Raw genomic sequence first — 8,201 nt, forward strand, 5'->3', positions numbered from 1 at the left:
ATCGGGGAAATATTCAAGCCAAAAAATTTTTTTTTCTCAAGGGCACTGAAATTTCAAAGTTCAACTGAAGTGCCTGCATGAAAAACTACTGGATTCAGGGAGAAGCAAGAATTTTATAATTCTTAGAAACAATACAATACAGTGGTTGATGTTCAGTCTAACTTTGAAAAAAAAATGGGAAAAAAGGAAAGTGTGGGGAAAGCAGGCAAAAACAGAGGAGACATGGAAATAGACAAATAGACAGTTTAAAAGAAGTGATGTAGGGACAAAAGCAGACAAAGTTGTGCCCGGGCCCGAGACACAGGCAGAAATACACATACTAGGGTTAATACATAGAGTCATGGGCTTCCCTGGTGACTCAGACATAAAGAATCTGCCTTCAGTGCTGGAGACCTAGGTTCAGTCCCTGGGTCAGGAAGAGCCCCTGGAGAAGGAAATGGCTACCCACTCCAGTATTGTTGCCTGAAGAATCCCATGGATAGAGGAGCATGGCGGGCTACAGTCCCTGGGATTGCAAAGAGTCAGACAGAACTGAGCAACTAACATGACTACTACTTACTACACAGAATCCCACTGGAGTCATACGCAACTTTCATGACATCTCCTCCTTCATCTTAAGATTCTATTACTTTAAGAGTGTGTCACATTTTTCACATTAAAATGGAAGAAAAAATTTTTTTAAAGAATTTAAAACATAAACTAGAAATAAAGCTTGTTCCACAAGCCAAAATAGAATAATACCGAAGGCCAAATCTGACTGGGCTGAAAATTTCTCTCTCCTACAATTTGTGGCCCCTGTGAGCCTGTGCATGTGCACACACACATATACACACACATACACACATGCCACAAACCTGATGATTTTGGATATTGAAAGCATCTCCTACTGTGCCAAGGGTACAACTCAGACGAGTCACTCAGAGAGAGGAGGTGTGCAGTCGTAGTGATTAACATCAGTCCAAACCATGGCCAGCAGCGGGCTGGGCTGACCAGCTGCACACTGTGGTTGGTTTGACTGTTTGTAGAATTAGTCAAAGGCTGTTGGTAAACAGACTCAAAGATGTCTTCATTCTTGACTTTCCTTCTCTCGTTTTAGGAGCTGGCTGCGGGTGCCCCCTCCCTGGCCAAGCCTGTCCCCTGTCTTTCGTCTCATCATTGCTCTTTGTTTTACTCCTTCACTGTTCAAAAGACCCAGGCTACACGGCCTGAACAGAATGAGGACAGCTGAAAGAAACATCTGAGCAGAAAGAAAAGAATTTTCAAGTTTCTTGTCCAGCACTGGGACTTCCCGGTTAGCCTCCATGCTTAGAATCAATCCAGTTATTCCCAGGTAGCAATGCTGGTCATTCTCCTAACGTTCAGAACCATCTCTCTATTCCTTTTATATTCTTTGGTCTTTTGCATCTCTTGTCTCTCCAGATGGCTTCTTAACTATATAATTTTCTCCAACTCTACTCTGATGATAGTTCAAATTAACAGGAAACTACTGAACCCTGATATATTTTAGAGTGTGTTTGTCCCTGGCACTATCCCAAAGGCAGCGATAAATAAAAATTCTCCTGGGAAAATATAGTAATATTACAACTGGTGGTGAGGGTGAATTTGTAAACACACTTTTGTTTTCAAATCTGTGCCCTGAAGGCATTCCCAGAGCCAAGAGTTTGGTGAACTCAAGAAAAACAGAGGAGCTCGGAAATATAGACGTTCTGCCACCTGCTCAAAGAATACAATTTCACAGCTTCAGTTTTGCAGTGGCGGGTACCAGAGGACTAAAAATGAAAATGGGTTATGGATTTTTCTATCTTTTCATTCAGCATCTTTTTTTCAAATGCTCTTCCCCTTTCAAGAACCATCAACATGGCTTTCTTTTAAATTAACACCATAAGGAACTGAAGTCTCATTTCCTGGAAACGCAGGACTGGACTGCAGCCATCCCTCAAATGAGCCCCCATGGAGAAGACTTGGAGACGTGAGCTGGGGCTTCCGGTGGATGCGTATTAAACACCTTGGACTGAAAGCTGAGGTCATGGATTACTTTCTCATTGCTGTCAAAGGTCAGCTCAACTTATACTTCCTGTTATTGTTGTCTTAGATCATGCATGACTCAGTCCTTCTCAGCCCATTTCCACGCAGAGATTTCTAAGTCAGTCGTAAAGAAATACTGTCAATAACTCTACATTCAAGAAGAGATGCTAATGGGAAAAGGTGAGGGAACTGCTGTGGATTGGCAATGTGTGTGTGTGTGTGTGCGCGCGCGTGCGCGCAGAGCGCGCTAACTCGTGTCCGACTCTTTTTGACCCCATGGACTGTAGCCCACCAGGCTCCTCTGTCTGTGGATTTTCCCAGGCAAGGATACTGGAGTGGGTTGCCATGTCCTACTCCAGGGGATTCTTGACCCAGGGATCGAACCTGCATCTCCTGTGTCTCCTGCATTGGCAGGCAAATTCTTTACCATTGCACCATCCGGGAAGCCCGTGGATTGGCAGTAATACAGATCAAATAAAATAGGGCAGCAAATCAGGAAATGGGGTAGTAGCAGTCACTTGAGAGGAAGTTAAGCAGACTGGCCGACAGCACAGCTGCAACATTTTCTGTTTTCCCTGGAAATTTCATTTGCATAACGGAGGCAGCAGGTGTTGTGGTGGGAGGATGTGAACTTTGCTACCAGCCTTGCTGAAGACAACAAAGTGACAACAGAAGGAGGGGGAATGTCAAGAGAAAGTGAGTGGAGGTGGTGATGTGGAGATATCATTAAGTACCTGTGTGAGGTACTGGAAGCCACAGACTCCAGTCCCAGCTCACACGGGGCTCCTCCAGGCTAAACCCCTCTGTCCACGTGCCTCTCACAGCATGGTTCACTGCACCTAGCAGTGGGCAACTTCCCTGCCTGGCTCTGCTGCTGTTTAATTCTTACTCTGAGAGGGTCCCTTTACCTTTCAACTTACATAATCTCTTCTCTCTAAGTAGACTAAAAACACCTGTTGGAAGATAATTATCATCTGTAATATCCTACACTCAGAGAGTCCATCACAGCATCAGGAATATAAGGGTAGGAATACAGGTGGGCATCCTGCCTCTATCACTGGGCTGTGCTAAGTCACTTCAGTCATGCCCAACTCTTTGTAACCCCATGGACTGTAGCCAAGGTAAGGAGCAATGGCTGCACTTGGCTGGAGCAGTCGTGAAGAGATACCTCAAGTCCAAGGTAAGAGAAACCCAAGTAAGACGGTAGGTGTTGCAAGAGGGCATCAGAGGGCAGACACACTGAAACCATACTCACAGAAAACTAGTCAATCTAATCACACTAGGACCACAGCCTTGTCTAACTCAATGAAACTAAGCCATGCCCATGGGGCAACCCAAGACGGGCGGGTCATGGTGGAGAGATCTGACAGAATGTGGTGCACTGGAGAAGGGAATGGCAAACCACTTGAGTATACTTGCCTTGAGAACCCCATGAACAGTATGAAAAGGCAAAATGATAGGATACTGAAAGAGGAACTCCCCAGGTCAGTAGGTGCCCAATATGCTACTGGAGATCAGTGGAGACATAACTCCAGAAAGAATGAAGGGATGGAGCCAAAGCTAAAACAATACCCAGCTGTGGATGTGACTGGTGATAGAAGCAAGGTCTGATGCTGTAAAGAGCAATATTGCATAGGAACCTGGAATGTCAGGTCCATGAATCAAGGCAAATTGGAAGTGGTCAAACAAGAGATGGCAAAAGTGAATGTTGACATTCTAGGAATCAGTGAACTGAAATGGACTGGAATGGGTGAACTTAACTCAGATGACCATTATATCTACTACTGCGGGCAGGAATCTCTCAGAAGAAATGGAGTGGCCATCATGGTCAACAAAAGAGTCTGAAATGCAGTACTTGGATGCAATCTCAAAAATGACAGAATGATCTCTGTTCGTTTCCAAGGCAAACCATTCAAATATCACAGTAATCCAAGTCTATGCCCCAACCAGTAACACTGAAGAAGCTGAAGTTGAACAGTTCTATGAAGACATACAAGACCTTTCAGAACTAACACCCAAAAAAGATGTCCTTTTCATTATAGGGGCGGCTGCTGCTGCTAAGTCACTTTAGTCGTGTCTGACTCTGTGCGACCCCATAGACAGCAGCCCACCAGGCTCCCCCTGGAATGCAAAAGTAGGAAGTCAAGAAACACCTGGAGTGATAGGCAAATTTGGCCTTGGAATACAGAATGAAGCAGGGCAAAGACTAATAGAGTTTTGCCAAGAAAACGCACTGGTCATAACAAACACCCTCTTCCAACAACACAAGAGAAGACTCTATACATGGACATCATCAGATGGGCAACACCAAAATCAGATTGATTATATTCTTTGCAGCCAAAGATGGAGAAGCTCTATACAGTCAGCAAAAACAAGACCAGGAGCTGACTGTGGCTCAGACCATGAACTCCTTATTGCCAAAATCAGACTTAAATTGAAGAAAGTAGGGAAAACCATTAGACCACTCAGGTATGACCTAAATCAAATCCCTTATGATTATACAGTGGAAGTGAGAAATAGATTTAAGGGCCTAGATCTGATAGATAGAGTGCCTGATGAGCTATGGAATGAGGTTCGTGACATTGTACAGGAGACAGGGATCAAGACCATCCCCATGGAAAAGAAATGCAGAAAAGCAAAATGGCTGTCTGGGGAGGGCTTACAAATAGCTGTGAAAAGAAGAGAAGCAAAAAGCAAAGGAGAAAAGGAAAGATATAAACATCTGAATGCAGAGTTCCAAAGAATAGCAAGAAGAGATAAGAAAGCCTTCTTCAGCGATCAATGCAAAGAAATAGAGGAAAACAACAAAATGGGGAAGACTAGGGATCTCTTCAAGAAAATCAGAGATACCAAAGGAACATTTCATGCAAAGATGGGCTCGATAAAGGACAGAAATGGTATGGACCTAACAGAAGCAGAAGATAATAAGAAGAGATGGCAAGAATACACAGAAGAACTGTACAAAAAAGATCTTCACGACCCAGATAATCACAATGGTGTGATCACTGACCTAGAGCCAGACATCCTGGAATGTGAAGTCAAGTGGGCCTTAGAAAGCATCACTACGAACAAAGCTAGTGGAGGTGATGAAATTCCAGCTCAGCTATTCCAAATCCTGAAAGATGATGCTGCGAAAGTGCTGCACTCAATATGCCAGCAAATTTGGAAAACTCAGCAGTGGCCACAGGACTGGAAAAGGTCAGTTTTCATTCCAATCCCAAAGAAAGGCAATGCCAAAGAATGCTCAAACTACTGCACAATTGCACTCATCTCACACGCTAGTAAAGTAATGCTCAAAATTCTCCAAGCCAGGCTTCAGCAATATGTGAACCGTGAACTTCCTGATGTTCAAGCTGGTTTTAGAAAAGGCAGAGGAACCAGAGATCAAATTGCCAACATCTGCTGGATCATGGAAAAGGCAAGAAAGTTCCAGAAAAACATCTATTTCTGCTTTATTGACTATGCTAAAGCCTTTGACTGTGTGGATCACAATAAACTGTGGAAAATTCTGAAAGACATGGGAATACCAGACCACCTGATCTGCCTCTTGAGAAATTTCTATGCAGGTCAGGAAGCAACAGTTAGAACTGGACATGGAACAACAGACTGGTTCCAAATAGGAAAAGGAGTACGTCAAGGCTGGATATTGTCACCCTGTTTATTTAACCTATATGCAGAGTACATCATGAGAAACGCTGGACTGGAAGAAACACAAGCTGGAATCAAGATTGCCGGGAGAAATATCAATCACCTCAGATATGCAGATGACACCACCCTTATGGCAGAAAGTGAAGAGGAACTCAAAAGCCTCTTGATGAAGGTGAAAGTGGAGAGTGTAAAAGTTGGCTTAAAGCTCAACATTCAGAAAATGAAGATCATGGCATCTGGTCCCACCACTTCATGGGAAATAGATGGGGAAACAGTGGAAACAGTGTCAGACTTTATTTTTCTGGGCTCCCAAATCACTGCAGATGGTGACTGCAGCCATGAAATTAAAAGACGCTTACTCCTTGGAAGGAAAGTTATGACCAACCTAGATAGCATATTGAAAAGTAGAGACATTACTTTGCCAACAAAGATTCGTCTAGTCAAGGCTATGGTTTTTCCTGTGGTCATGTATGGATGTGAGAGTTGGACTGTGAAAAAGGCTGAGCACTGAAGAATTGATGCTTTTGAACTGTGGTGTTGGAGAAGACTCTTGAGAGTCCCTTGGACTACAAGGAGATCCAACCAGTCCGTTCTGAACGGATCAGCCCTAGGATTTCTTTGGAAGGAATGATGCTGAAGCTGAAACTCCAGTACTTTGGTCACCTCACACAAGAGTTGACTCATTGGAAAAGACTCTGATGTTGGAGGGATTGTGAGCAGGAGGAGAAGGGGACGACAGAGGATGAGATGGCTGGATGGCATCACTGACTCGACGGGCGTGAGTCTGAGTGAACTCCGGGAGTTGGTGATGGACAGGGGGGCCTGGCGTGCTGTGATTCATGGGGTCGCAAAGAGTCGGACATGACTGAGCGACTGATCTGATCTGATCTGGACTTTAGCCCGCCAGGCTCCTCTATCCATGGGATTCTCCAGGCAAGAATTCTGGAGTGGGCTGCCATTTCCTCCTCCAGGGGATCTTTCCAACCCAGGGCTTGAACATGCATCTCCTGCATTTCTTGCACTGGCAGGCGGGTTCTTTACCACTAATGCCACCTGGGCAAGTTTCTTAACCCTTCTCAGCTTCAGTTCAGGAATAGTTCCTAACTTTCAAAACTATTGTAAGAAACAGAGATTCATGGATTGCAGAGTGATTAGTATACAAAGGCAGTCACTGCCCTGCAGAACTCAGGGTGTGCCGCACCATACCCTGGCCTGTTGCTAGCTTTGATGGGGACAAGGAAAGAGTAAAGAGAGCCGGGGAGCTGACAGGCCCCTGGTGAGAGCATCAGTACACTCACACTAGCTACTCGATTTACCTTTCTTGTCCTTATCACATCCTCACAGCATTTCCCCCAACTTCAAATGAAATGATGACCCAAAGAGATGACAAAATAATGTCAATAATTGTGAGGAGGCTGAAATTTTTACCCTGCTTGTTGGCTAACAAGTTTGCCGGTCACAGCTTCAGGGATCCAGGTGGGAGACACAGAGCCCTTTTTCAGAGACAGAGGACATTGTTACAGCACAGCAGGCAGCGTTGAGCTTCACGTTCTCATGGCTTCCTCTGGAGCCCCAAGACCCATGGGAGTGATGCTGATGTGGGCACAGGTGGCTGCCGTGCACACAGATCTATGTCAAAGCTGAGGAACTGTGAGCTTAGAAAACCTCCAATCTTTCTAATAGTCGGAGAAGGCAATGGCACCCCACTCCAGTACTCTTGCCTGGAAAATCTCATGGTCGGAGGAGCCTGGTAGGCTGCAGTCCATGGGGTCGTTAAGGCTCAGACACGACTGAGAGACTTCATTTTCACTTTTCACTTGCATGCATTGGAGACGGAAATGGCAACCCACTCCAGTGTTCTTGCCTGGAGAATCCCAGGGACAGGGGAGCCTGGTGGGCTGCCATCTATGGGGTCGCACAGAGTCGGACATGACTGAAGCGACTTAGCAGCAGCAAACCTACCCAACCTTTGTTCTGGAGACAGACAATGCCTTTATTATCCTCACCAGAAAACGGATCTGACCTCAGCCCCCAAAAGAGACTCTATCTCTATCCTCCAGGACTTTTTTTGTATACAACATTCTTGAAAAGCCAGTCTGGGACAAGAATTGTCACACAATGTGTAAAAGCAACAAGGAGAATTACCCTCCATCTCCCACCAAATAAGACACAGCCAGAACTCAAGACAGTGTGACTAGATGGGATGTCCTTAAAAATTCATTTATTTAAGCAAAGAGATCGATAACTTCACGTGGAATCTTAAGTAACGTAGCTCTCAATTGCCTGAGAACCTAGGGAGAGACGATTACTGCGCCCTTCAGTGTGGAGGCCGCTGCCTGCACCTGGTCACAGCACCTCCGCTGTGGGACTCAGCGCCTCCTGAGCCCATCTCCACCAAAAGGCCAACATCGATGTTTTGTTTCCTGCATTTCCAATTAGCCTGGAAAGGGGACTTTAGCCCACTGCAAAAAAATGCATTAGGGATTTTTTCCCCCTAGTTAATGAAAAGGAAAGAAAGTCTTTTCTGA

The 8,201-nt window shown here is 45.1% G+C and overlaps 1 protein-coding gene across 3 annotated transcripts in view; it reads left to right on the forward strand.

Annotated features, from left to right (window-relative positions):
- The window catches only part of MCM9 (minichromosome maintenance 9 homologous recombination repair factor), a 132,048-nt gene that overhangs the window by 108,078 nt on the left and 15,769 nt on the right, over nt 1-8,201 (forward strand). For all 3 annotated transcript variants that reach the window (XM_070795904.1, XM_070795907.1, XM_070795905.1), the window contains exon 14: nt 1,917-2,054. The gene's annotated coding sequence lies outside the window, so the exon portion shown is untranslated. The remainder of the gene's footprint in view (nt 1-1,916; nt 2,055-8,201) is intronic.

The sequence above is a fragment of the Bos indicus genome, chromosome 9 (assembly GCF_029378745.1).
Source record: "Bos indicus isolate NIAB-ARS_2022 breed Sahiwal x Tharparkar chromosome 9, NIAB-ARS_B.indTharparkar_mat_pri_1.0, whole genome shotgun sequence".
Classification (NCBI taxonomy): domain Eukaryota; kingdom Metazoa; phylum Chordata; class Mammalia; order Artiodactyla; family Bovidae; genus Bos; species Bos indicus.